The sequence below is a fragment of the Herpailurus yagouaroundi genome, unplaced genomic scaffold, assembly GCF_014898765.1.
Source record: "Herpailurus yagouaroundi ecotype Mexico unplaced genomic scaffold, PumYag 189, whole genome shotgun sequence".
In the NCBI taxonomy this organism is placed as follows: Eukaryota; Metazoa; Chordata; class Mammalia; order Carnivora; family Felidae; genus Herpailurus; species Herpailurus yagouaroundi.
This window is the reverse complement of record NW_024412420.1, coordinates 2498872-2512397: the sequence shown is the minus strand read 5'-3', so window position 1 is coordinate 2512397 and position 13526 is coordinate 2498872. Positions and strand designations below refer to the sequence as shown.

Here is a 13526-nt window from a genome sequence, read left to right as displayed (position 1 = left end):
ATGATCTCACGGTTCATGAGTTTGAGCCCCACGTCAGGCTCTGTGCTGACAGCTCAGAGCCTGGAGCCCGCTTCAGATTCTGTGTCCCCCTCTCTCTCCACCCCACCCCTGCTTGTGCTCGGTCTCTGTCTTTCAGAAATGAATAAACATAAAAAAAAAATTTAAAGCAGTGTGTTCAAGGTAATAAACAAGTTTGAATATTTTGGCAGAGAATTAGAGTCTATAAAAGAGAGGCAAGTGGAAATTCTAGAATTGAAAAAACATAGTAACTGAAATTAAGACCTCAATTAATGGACTTTCAGTAGATATACCTAAGAGAGGACTAATAAACTGCAAAATAGGCAAGAGAAAAATGTCCAGAACAAAAAGAAATGGAGAAAAAAACCATGATGTCTTCAAAAGGACTCCAGTAAGACTGATTTCTTGCTGTCATGGATTTTGTTGAGAAGTTAACAGCTGACAGTGGAATGGTATCTTTAAATAAAGGGCTAAAAGAAAATAGCTACCAACAGAGGATTCTATATTCAAAGTATCCTGTGAACAGTATAAAATAAAGATACTAAAAAAACCCAAAAAACAGAAAGTTTGTCATCAGCAAACATTCTCTAAAGGAAATAGTAAAAGATATTCTTTGAATTGAAGGAAAGTGTTTCTTGATTGAAGCCCAGAGATTCAGGAACAAATGAAAAATAAGAAGGATAAATATATGGGTAAATTGAAATTAAGATTGACATCAGGGTGCCTGGGTGGCTCAGTCGGCTAAGCGTCTGACTTCAGCTCAGGTCATGATGTCGCAGTAATGATAATGTCTTTTTTTTTTTTAATGTTTATTTATTTTTGAGCGAGACAGAGACAGAATGTGAGTGGGTTAGGGGCAGGGAGAGAGGGAGACACAGAAGCAGAAGCAGGCTCCAGGCTCTGAGCTGTCAGCACAGAGCCTGACGCGGGGCTCAAATTCACAAGCTGTGAGATCATGACCTGAGCTGAAGTCAGATGCTCAACCGACTGAGCCACCCAGGTGCCCCAATGATAGTCTTAAGAGATTAAAATATAGAGAGAATTAAAATACATCATCTACAAATCAGATGTGGAATAATTGAAATTATTGAAGAATAATTATTCTAAGGCCTTTGTATTCTGTTAAAGGCAAGATATTCATTTATATAGCACTTTAATAAACAAGGATTTATTTTATAATCTTTAGGGTAAGCACTAGAAAGATCTATAAAAATCAAGCTAATAAGGGCAGGTATAAATTGAGTAATTTTTTAAAAGCCAAACCAAAAGAAGGCAAGGAAGGAGAAAACGAACATAAATAGGATGATTAGTAAGCATTCAGTGGTAGATTTAAATCCCAAATATATCAATAATTATATAAATGTAAGTGGAATAAATATCACTTTCTATTGTTCAGATAAATGTAAAAAAATATTTAGCTATTTGCTGTATGCAAACTACATACATAAAATATGAATACACAAAGATTAATGGTAAAAGGATGGAAAAAGATGAGCGAAATGTCAGTGAGCTTATGTACCTATATTGAAGTCAAAGTAGAGTATGAGGCAGAAAGTGTTAATAGAATGCATCAGTTCTTAATAATAAAAGATTAATTCACCAGGAAGTTATAACAGTTATATTTGTACTTATCTTATATACTCAACATATAAAAAGCAAAATTTGGGGGGCACTTAGGTGGCTTAGTTGGTTGAGTGTCTGACTTCAGCTCAGGTCATGATTTCATGGTTCATGAGTTTGAGCCCCACATCGGGCTTGCTGCTGTCAGCGCAAAGCCTGCTTCAGATCTTTTGTCTCCCTCTCTCTGTGCCCCTTCCCTGCTTGCATGCATTCTCTCTCTCTCTCAAAAATAAATAAACATTAAAAAAAAAAAGCAAACCTTGGGGCACCTGGCTGGCTCAGTCTGTGGAGCATGTGACTCTAAATCTCTGTCATGAGTTCAAGCTCCACATTGGACGTAGAGCTTACTCTGGAAAATAAAAATGAAAACAAATAAAAAGCAAAACTTGGCAGAACTACCGAGAGGAGGACATAACTTCCACAAACTTGGAGAATTAATAGGGGAGTATAGTATAATTGTTGGATGCCAGGTCAATATATATATAACAATTGTATTGTTACATACTGTAAAAAACACTTAGTGAAATTTTTTAGAAGGTACTATTTATAATAGCATTTTATTAAAAAAAGCAAAAATCTAGGAATAACTCTTATAAAAGATATGGTTCACTTCTACATAAATTGTAAAATATTATTGGAAGCAGAAAAATCTAGATAAAAAGGAATATCATGTTCATGGATTAGAAGATACAGTATTGCAAGGCTGTGAGTTCTCCCAGTTTTATCCACAGAATCAGTGCAATATCAGTCAAAGTTGTAGAAATTGACAGACCAATTGAAAAAAGTTTCATTACACTAGCTTTGTAATCAACCTTAACAACCAGTAGGGTAGGTCCCTGTGTTGTATGTTTCTATTTCTTGACCTAGGTAGAGGATACTTGTGCTGTAATAACTCATTAAGATGTATGTATAATGGACTTTTCTGTATATGCTGGATTTAAATGTTCTGTTTTAGTACATATACTGCTTTGTTTTGAAATTTTATAGTCATTTTAAAGTTTTATTTATCTAAGTACTCTCTACACCCTACATGGGGGTTGAACTCATGACCCCAAGATCAAGATGTTGCATGCTCTTCCAACTGAGCCAGGCACCCCTGCTATAGTTATTTTAAATTGGCATCTAACTACTTCCTAAAATCAGAAAGTGTTCATTTAGATAACATTCATTTTTGTGAGGCTTTTTCGAACTAAGACTGAGAACAAACGGGTTGTCTTATATATTCTCAAAAAACTGAATTTTTTCATAAAGTCATCACTGTAGTAGTTCATTTTAGTTCACTTCAAAAAGTTTGAACATTTAATTAGTGCAAAAAAACACTCTGAAATACTATGTGAATTACAAAAAAAAAGGAATTCATTATATAGAACAGAAGATATATATTACATAAATACATATACTGCAGGACATTATGGCAAATATAAATACTCTCATAGTGATATTCATAAATTGTTATAAGACCTCCTAAAATGGGGAGGAATTCTCTTGGAGAAAGAATAGGAAAAGTTCACGAAGATGGGTTTATTGAGGGATAGGCAGTCAGATATGAAAGTAGGAAATCTTGGAAATGGAAAGAAGACCCAGGTGTGAAAATACATTGGTGCCAAATTGTGGAAAGCTTTAAATGTCAGTAGGGAGTTTATGTTTCATGTGTCACAAAGAGTTTTCCAAACAAGTTTTAACATGTGGTTTAGGAACATAACTCTGAAAGCGTTGTGGAGGATAGATTTGGTGGGGAAGCAACTGAAAATAAGGGGTCTAGTTAGAAGGCAATTGTCCAGGTGAGAGGTAGTAATTACCTGATCTAAAGCAGAGACAGTAGGAAGGGTATGACTGTTGATGAAAAATGACCTAATCTGTCTATAGCTTTTTCTTATTTTGCATAATAGTTTTATATTGAACACCACTACAGCCTCTATTTCCCCAGCAAATAAAACTACATCTACTCTCTGCTTTTTTTTTCTTTTTAATTATTTTTTTTTTCAATGTTTATTTATTTTTGGGACAGAGAGAGACAGAGCATGAAGGGGGGAGGGGCAGAGAGAGAGGGAGACACAGAATCGGAAACAGGCTCCAGGCTCTGAGCCATCAGCCCAGAGCCTGACGCGGGGCTCGAACTCACGGACTGCGAGATCGTGACCTGGCTGAAGTCGGACGCTTAACCGACTGCGCCACCCAGGCGCCCCTACTCTCTGCTTTATAAATAACATTGTAATATGCTCTTTGCATTGAATTTAGATAAACACCAGGCATAATGATTTAAAATGTGATTTTTGTTTTTTTTACTTAGTGTTTATGAGCATGCTTATGGTCTCTGGTATATCTATAGTAAGATATGTTATTTTTTTATATAAGAAAAGAATCCTAACTAAATAACAAAATAGAAATTAAATAGCATTTGTAAACTGCTCTCTGCCTGTTTTATTTCTTAGGCATTTTTTTGTTCCTTTGTGTGATGTCTATTTCATGAGCAAATTTTGCCTGGAAAGTAGTGCAGGTTACTGATTTCATTCATTTACTTTACTCATGTTTTTTAATAAGTAGATCAGATGTAAAAAGGCTTCTGTGGCTGGCAGATTTTTCTCAGATTGCACCTTCTAAGCACTCTTCTCTTGGATATTAATTTCCAGAAATCCATTAACAAATCTCTTTTAGTCTTAAGCATGTAGCAGATTTCCTTTCAGAAGATTTAGAGCATGAATGATCCAGGAATGCTTATTTATTAGTGGAAATTATGCCCAGAGTAAAAACAACTTAATGAAGGGAATGTTGCTGATGTTAATAACCTCTTATTTCCACCTTAAATGGTCTGATCAGGGCCAGACATCTCATTGGTCAGCACTTTTTCTGTAAAGAGCCATATAGTAAATATCTTAGGCCATGCAGTTTCTCTTGCAACTCCTCAGATCTGTCATTACAATGAGAAAGGATCAAAGGACAATATGTAAAGGAACGTGAACTTTATTCACAGAAACACGTTGATCTTCAAGCTGTAGTTTGCCTTGCTCTAACTCACAAGGTGACAGTAGTTCATTAGAAGTTTGGGAGCCTTAGTGAGCTAGCCATCTTCTAAGGATTTTTATAAGACATATGCATTTGACTCATCCATTTGCCAAAAAATATTATCATTTCTCTCTTCCAGTCATAACGTGATGGTTTATAAGAGAATATAGTTGTGTGAGTGCTTGAGTGGTCTAGAAAACCATCGAGGGAAAAAGAATGAATTTTGCATGAAAAGGGAAGTGGGGGAATTGCCTCCAAATGAGTTGCCTGATGACAGTAAGATTTAATTCTAATTTCATGTAGTAATTGTTAATGTGTGTAGCTATTAAATACTGGTTTTTACAACATTGCATTCATTATGAGAAGTAAGTAATTTATGGATTAAGTTTAGAGTGTCAAAAACAGTTGGGAGAAGTGATGGGTTATTTCAGTAGCCACCTTAGAATTACTTCCCATTACTAGAAAAATATGATTCATAATTCTGTAAACAACCAGGCTAACAAAAACAGGAACTTTGGTACTTGATGAGAAATATATCTCAGGCATGCTCCTTAACACACATATATTATTATTCACCAAGTTACAAGGCAAGCAGATGATTAAAGAGCCATTTGTATACTGTATGTGCCATTTATGATTTATAAAGTTTATTTTTCTTAATAATAACAAAGAGAATGAGTCCTTAGACAGGAATTTACAAGTCTCAAATATGTGAACAGTTCTGACACTAGGTGGAGCAGTTTCCTGGACAAAGCCTTAAGAAGCCCTAGATTCCTTTCAAAAAACCCCACTCTTAGAAAAAGAAGTCTAATGAGAACAAGAACTATCAACAATAATGGTAAAAGGCACCCAAATATTGAGCTATAAATAGAAGGCTGAATATACGTTACAGATAACTTTTCCCTTTGGCATGTACATTTTAACCATTGAATTCCTGGATGGGAGGGATAGTCACGTGTTGAAAGTGTTAGAGTTGCCCTGTCTAGATGCAGTTGGGATATAGAAAAGCTTTGGAACAGTTCAATTACGTTGTAGAATATATTAGGTTTTATTAAAAGCTATAACATCAAGGCATTATCATCTGAATAGTATTAATGAGTCATTTGTTTAATAGGACCATTGTAATAGAAAAAAAAATTTCTCTCTGTTATAAAATAAAGTTAGTTGTGAGATATTTGCCTTTGTGTAAAATTCAGAGGCCTGTTTCTGCTTTAAAGTTTAGGATTATTTCATTACAAAAGTATGTGGTAATGATTGTATATTTAAAAATATGACATCTTGATTGCTGTTGAATGTTTATAGAACCCTTCTGTAACCGCCCCCCCCCCCGCCTTTTCCTTTAATGAACAAGTGCTTTATAGTATGTATATAGTACTTTATAGTATGCTACTAAAAAGCTGTGTTTTCCTTAGGTGTACACATTTCTTATACTTTTTGACTATTGGCTCTTTAATGCCTAAAGTAAATGTTACTTGGAAAACTGCATGGATATGGATTGAAATGAAATAGTGAAGTAGGTTCAGTAAGAGAAATATTGTAGTAATGGCTTAATGCTATGAGGTAGGAGAATTCTTTTAAAAAATTGTTAGCTAACCTCTTTTTTCCCTGCTTGACTCTGATAAATGCCTCATTGCTCACGTGTCTATCCCTGTATAAGGCAAAAATGAGGGAAGGCATTGGCAAAAGTAGGATTCTGGTGTAACCGGATAATGCTCTGTATAGGTATAATGACTCTGGCTATAAGTATGCAGTGATTCAGGACTCTGGCGGGAAGACCAAACAGGCCCTTCTTAGAAAAGGTCTGTTTGCGCTTTTTTTGATGAAGGCTTGACCAGCTCTTCTCCCTGCCTTTCCCCAAAGAGTGACTCATGCATTAACTCTTGTGAATATCACCACATCAAAAGAAGAAACCAAGGTCTCCAGGACATAGGGCCAGGTTTTCACAAAACAAAAGGGGTATGCATAGACTGGATAACTTCCTGCCCTTAAATCACTGTTTATTAATGTGTGCTTTAATGAAAGATAAGGAGATTCAGGTTAGCTGAAATCTGTCCTATTGGGTATATATTTTAAATAATTTATAATAGCCTTTTTTATTTTTTTTTTTTTAATTTTTTTTTTTCAACGTTTATTTATTTTTGGGACAGAGAGAGACAGAGCATGAACAGGGGAGGGGCAGAGAGAGAGGGAGACACAGAATCGGAAACAGTCTCCAGGCTCTGAGCCATCAGCCCAGAGCCCGACGCGGGGCTCGAACTCACAGACCTCGAGATCGTGACCTGGCTGAAGTCGGACGCTTAACCGACTGCGCCACCCAGGCGCCCCTATAATAATAGCCTTTTTTAAAGTTCTCTATAAATATGTGGTTCTCTTCTCCTGAACATTTAAATGAACTTTATGATCACAAGTTGCTTAGGTTTAGAGAAGATAAGTAAAACATGTCTAGGGGCACCTGACTGGCTCAGTCAGTGGAGCATGAGACTGTTGATCTCAGGGTGGTGATTCAGGCCCCAGGTTGGGTATAGAGATTACTTAAAAATAAAATCTTTAGGGGCGCCTGGGTGGCTCAGTCGGTTGAGTGTCCGACTTCGGCTCAGATCATGATCTCGCTGTTCATGGGTTCGAGCCCCGCGCCAGGCTCTGGTGCTGGCAGCTCGGAGCCTGGAGCCTGCTTCAGATTCTGTGTCCCCCCTTTCTCTCCTCCCCACCCCTAGTTGTGCTCTGTCTTTCAAAAATGAATAAACATTAAAAATTTTTTTTAAATAAAAATAAAATAAATAAAATCTTTAAAAAAGGAAACATGGATTAATTCAATATAATAAAAATGACTTCAATAGCATGTCCTTATAACTTGGGAGCATGCACTATAGAATTTATTATACATTTTTTGTTTTGGTTAGCAGTTTTATACTTACCATAACACTTTTACTATAGAATCTCATAAAGGGATGCCTGGGTGGCTCAGTAGGTTAAGTGTCTTGCTCTTGATTTCAGCTCAAGCCATGATCTTACAGTTCATGAGATTGAGCTCCATGTCCAGCTTTGCGCTGTGCAGAGCCTGCTTGGGATTCTCTCTTTCACTGTCTCTCTGCCCCTCCCCTGCTCATTCTCTCTTCTCTCTCAAAATAAATAAACATGAAAAAAATAAAAAATAAAAGAATCTCTTACATTCTTGCCCTGTTACTTAGGTCATGCAGGCATTGTTACAATTATTATTATTAGGATTTTCAGATGGAAGTCCGATTATATCTAATAAGTTACTAACAGATTCAGAAAACAAATGCACATTAATGCTCAAATTACTGCTTTTTGACATTATATATACTGCATTTTATGTAGTGTGACCAGAGGCTTATTTTGTAAGCTTGGGACCTTTCTCACAACAATAATATGAACACTAGTTAAACTTCTCAGTGCCTATTTGCAATCAATAGTTTTATGCTTTAGCCTTCTAGAATGATTTGCTGTAAACCATAACCTTAGGTAAATTGTTTTCTGACTATGATGAGAAAAGCAATGATTAATAGAATTTGAGAAGTAGAATTCCTGTTTGCAAAAGCATTTTAAAGTCCCTTAAAAGTCAGACTTAAAGAAAACAAAGGTTTTGCAAGTTGTACAGACAACCATTTGTCATCTCCTTTCATTTATTTATCACCCAGATATTCCTAATGAATCACATTCCAACCTAACCACTGACTCCTTTTGTTCCTTAGTGAAGGAGTGTGGCAAACAAATGCTTTCCCAGTGAATCAGCACAGGATTCTTGATTTTATTACCTTTGCCCTAAACTTTCCAGACAAAACTAATTGGAAATTTTGCCTTTGGGATCTCACTTGACTTCTGTGTACGGATGATGGATTAGGCTATGAATTGACATTACAGATGTTGTGCAAACAATTCTATTCATTAGGAATGTTTTATCAGTTCTAAGGGAGCTGCCTAAGGTGGATGAATGTCTGTCTGTCTGTCTGTCTGTCTGCTTATCTTCCTTGTAAAAACTCATATATACACATACTTATATGCTATCAATTAATGGGATATCATATTCTTCATCTGGGTTGATAAAGAGGTTTGGCTAAATAGACTTACCATTTATGACCATTTTAGGTTTTTGTTTTTAAGAAAATGTATTTGCAAAAACGGGCCCCTAAATAAATCCAACAGTAAAGTTCCAAAGCAGAAAACTTTAAACAGAGTTTTGTGGGTTTTTTTTAATGTGTATTTTTGAGAGAGAGAGACAGAGCATGAGTCAGGGAGGGGCAGAGGAAGAGGGGAGACACAGAATCCGAAGCAGGCTCCAGGCTCTGAGCTGTCAGCACAGAGCCCGATGCGAGGCTCAACTCTCAAACCTTGAGATCATGACCTGAGCTGAAGTCAGATGCTCAACCGACTGAACCACCCCACCCAGGTGCCCCAAAACTTTTTTTTTTTGTAATGAAGCAGCAACGCATATATAAGTCTGTCATTTTACTAATATAATTTTTTTCAGAGATTAATGTACGAATATCCCACTCCTTCCTTACAAAGATCCTACTTTGTGTTTGTGGTACCAAGTCGTCTTTCTCAGAGCTTATATAGGTACATTATTATCTTCACTACCATTTTATGGGTTTTTTTCTGTTGTATAATTTCAGGTATGATAATTTTATCTGTTTAGGACAATTTTTTTAAATTCTAAATTTGTCTTAGAACTTTTGGTATATTAATTCCTGAAGTTAGAGTACAAATTGATCTCATAGAATTGTCTCTGTTAAATTTTTTCAACCAATCACTAAAACTTCCCCTTTTATACTGCTCATGAAAGAATTTAAATTGTAGAAATGTAACTTCTAAAATTTATCTTAAAAAATATTTTAAAAGTTAAAACACTTCTTCCACAAATACGCATATCTCCTCTCATAAGAAATTTTACCCCCAAATTAACTATAATTTTGCTCTCACTCAGACATACTAGTCCTTGGCTAAACACTACATCGTTCATCCTGGGCAAGACAAAATTATTCCATGATCAAAACTTTGGAAAATATAATGTAATACATCTCATGAGACCAGATATATGAGGCTTTGAACTGAAGTAAAACCAGATGTCTGATATGTTACAAATAGCTGAACTATCTTATTGCCACAGCTTCACCTAGAATAACTATACTAGATTATCCAAAAGAAAGAAAGAAAAGAAAAAGACCTAAAACCTGCCACTTTAATGAGAGTATAACTTTTCATCACAGTCATAAAATTTAACTTCTTTATCATTAACGGGAACTTCCATTGACAGTAATTAGGAACTCTCAGGGGTTATGAGTACAGTTAGTGAATGTTACTTGTGACTTGATCTCTAGGGAATTTATAGAACTTCCTGTGCTGGGGAATAACAGTCTGGGCTAGATATAACTGTTTGGCCTTCCTTTGATTATGACCACATAGGTTAAAAGATACTGACCTTAACTGGAGAAATTAACCTTCAGGACCTTCATTTGCCACTTTTCCTTGAGTAGTGCTCCTTGTGTTGATCTTTTACATTGCTGCATGGCACGTGCTTTTAAATACACTGAGACTTGTCTTATACCAGATTATATGGTCTATATTGATGAATGTTCCATGTGTTCTTGAAAAGAATATGGATTTGGCTGTTGTTGGGTGGAGTGTTCCATATTGTTCAGGTCTTCTGTATCCATACTGGTTGTCAATTTAATTGTTCTGTCAACTCATAAGAGAAGGGTATTGAAATTTTCAGCTGTAATTGTGGATATTTATTTGTCCTTTCAGTTCTGTCAGTTTTTGCTTTATGTATTTTAACACTGTAGTTAAGTGCCTACATATTTAGCATTGATGTGTCTTTTCTAGAATTAGTGCTTTTATCATTTTGAAATGTCCTTATTCATCTCTAGTAATACTCCCTATAGTCAATCCTACTTTATCTGATATTAATATAGCCACTCCATATTTTTTATGATTATTTCAAAATGGGTTATATGTTTTTATCCCTTTATTTTTACTTTTGGGTCTTGATATTTAAAATGGACTTCCTAGGGGGTACCTGGGTGGCTCAGTTGGTTAAGTGTCTGACTTCGGCTGAGGTCATGATCTCACAGTTCATGGGTTTGAGCCCCGCGTCGGGCTCTGTTGACAGCTCAGAGCCTGGAGCCTGCTTCAGATTCTGTGTCTCCCTCTCTCTCTGTCCCTCCCCTGCTCGCACGATCTCTTTCTTTCAAAAATAAATGAATGTTAAAAAAAAAAAATTTTTTTTAACATTTATTTATTTTTGAGACAGAGAGAGACAGAGTATGAACGGAGGAGGGTCAGAGAGAGGGAGACACAGAATCTGAAACAGGCTCCAGGCTCTGAGCTGTCAGCACAGAGCCCGACATGGGGCTCGAACTCATGGATCGCGAGATCATGACCTGAGCTGAAGTTGGCCGCTTAACCGACTGAGCCACCCAGGCGCCCCCCCAAAAAAATTTTTTTTAATTTTTGTAAAAAAATAAAATAAAATGGGCTTCTTGGAGCACCTGGGTGGCTCAGTTGGGTAAGTGTCTAACTCTTGATTTTGGCTCAGGTCATGATCTCACGGTTTATGGGATCGAGCCCTGCATCAGGCTCTGCACTGACAGCACAGTACCTGCCTGGGAGTCTCTCTCTCCCTCTCTCTCTGCTCTTCTCCTGCTCACGCATGCTGTCTCAAAAATAAATAAAAATAAACTTCAAAGAAAAATAAAATGGGATTCTTATAGATGGCATGTCTTTAATCCAGTCTGACACTCTGTCTTTTCATTTGTATGTTTGGTCAATTTATAATTAATGTAGTTATCAGTGTGGTTGGATTTAAGTGTACCCTCAAGCTGTTTGTCCCACCTATTTTTTATTTTGTCCCACCTATTTTGTATTCTTTTCCTATCTTTTTTTGGATGGAGCATTTTAAAAATATATATATAATTTAACTGCTCTGCAAGAGTATATTCCATTTTTCTCCCTCCCATAATGTATGCTGTTGTTGTCATATATTTTACTTCTACATGTGCTATAGTTTTTACTTCAGACAACTAGTTATTTTTGAAAAGATTTTTAATGAGGAGGAAAGATCTTTTATATTTGTAGTACTCTTTATTACTTTGTATACATTAAGATTTCATCTGGTATCACTTTTCTTCTATCTAAGAACTTCCTTTAACATTTGTTATAGTCCAGATCTGGTGCAACAGATTTTTTTGGCTTTTGTTTATCTGAAAATATTTTTATGTTATTTTTATTTTGGAAATATATTTTCCCTGGATTCTAGATTTTTTTTTTCTTTCAGCTCTTCAGAGAAGTAATTCCATTGTCTTTGGATTGCATTATTCTGATAAGAAGTATTATCTATATTTCCCCATAGGTAATTTATCTTCACCCCTCCAGTTGCTTTTGAGATTTTTCTCATCATTATTGAGTTAATAGCAATTTGATTAGATTGTGATTGTGCTGATTTTCAGTGATTTAAGTGTTTTCTTTGTATTTGTCCTGAGGTTTGTTGAATTTCTTAGATCTGTGAGTTGATGGATTGATATTTTTCATCAAACCTTAAATACTTGGCTACTATTTCTTCAAGTATTTTTCTGCACACACTCCTTCCCACCAACACACACCTTCTCTCTTTCTGGGATTCCAATTACATGTATACTAGACTAGTTGGTATTATTCCACAGGTCACTGTGGTTTATTTCTTTCATAGTCTTTACCCTCTGTATCCTTTTGTTTGGATACTTTCCATTGCCCTGACTTCAAGTTCTCTAATATTTTCTTCTGTGGTGTCTGTCTAATCTGTTGATAATCTAGCCAATGAATTTTTCCATTCAGATATTATCTTCAGCTCTAGAAGTTCCATTTTTTATACTTTCCATTTCTTTCCTCATGTTTGTGTTTTCCTTTTTTTTTTTTAAAGTTTATTATTTTGAGGGAGACAGAGACAGTGTATGTGGGGGAGGGGCAGAGGGAGAGAGAGAATCTCAAGCAGGCTTTGTGCTGTCAGTGCAGAGCCCTACATGGGGCTCCAACCCACAAAACTGTGGGATTATGACCTGAGCCAAAACCAGCCTTAACTAGCTGAGCCACCCCTAGGTTTTCCAGGTATCAGCAAACTTTTTTTGCAAAGGACCACATAATAAATATTTTAGATTTTGTGGAACTGTAGAGTCTTTCAGCGCTCTTCAGTTTTGCTCTTATAGCACAGAATTAGCCAGAGACGATATGTAAGTGAATGGACATGGCTATATTCTTTGAAACTTTCTTTATAAAACTAGCATGGGCCAAATTTGGTCTGTAATTTGAAGTTTGCCAACTGCTGCTTAAATCCTTGAACTTACTTATATTCACTGTTTTTAGGTTCTTGTCTCATATTTCCATTATCTCTGACATTTCTGTTTCTGTTGACTAATGTTTCTTCTGGGTCATATTTTCGTTCTTCACAGATCTAGTTGTTTCTTATTAGATGCTGGACATGTAGTATTAAAATTGTTGATTGTATAGATTTGTTGTCTTTCTTTGCAGAGCATCAGTTTTCTGTTTTGGTGGGCAGTCAAGTTACCTGTCATCAACTTGATCTGCTTAAGGCTTTTTTAAAAGAAAACATGTTATGGCCTATCTGGAGTAACTGTTACTCTAAGCTCCTTTTAGGGTCTTCCCTGAATGCCGAGTCTCTGCACTCTAGCTGGTTGAACTGCAGGTGTTTCCTAGTCCTTGTGAACTCTAGGAATTGTTTATCTTACAACTGTTGTAGGTTGTTTTCCCACCACTTGTTCTTTGCCTAGCCTAATGGAATCTCACCCTAGCCTGCAATGCAGCTTTGTATATCAAAGTCTCAAGAGGACCCTGTGCATGTTTCTAGAGTTCTTTCTCTTTATTATCATTCTGTT

The 13526-nt window shown here is 36.1% G+C and overlaps 2 protein-coding genes across 5 annotated transcripts in view; one reads left to right on the top strand and one right to left on the bottom strand.

Moving 5' to 3' along the window:
* PTRH2 (peptidyl-tRNA hydrolase 2) overlaps window positions 1–10206 on the bottom strand; it is a 57809-nt gene extending 47603 nt beyond the window's left edge. Inside the window, exon 1 of one of the 2 annotated variants that reach the window (XM_040496962.1) lies at window positions 10082–10206. The gene's annotated coding sequence lies outside the window, so the exon portion shown is untranslated. The remainder of the gene's footprint in view (window positions 1–10081) is intronic. The other variant, XM_040496961.1, reaches the window with a different exon arrangement.
* The window catches only part of VMP1 (vacuole membrane protein 1), a 128730-nt gene that overhangs the window by 41020 nt on the left and 74184 nt on the right, over window positions 1–13526 (top strand). The window lies entirely within an intron of this gene.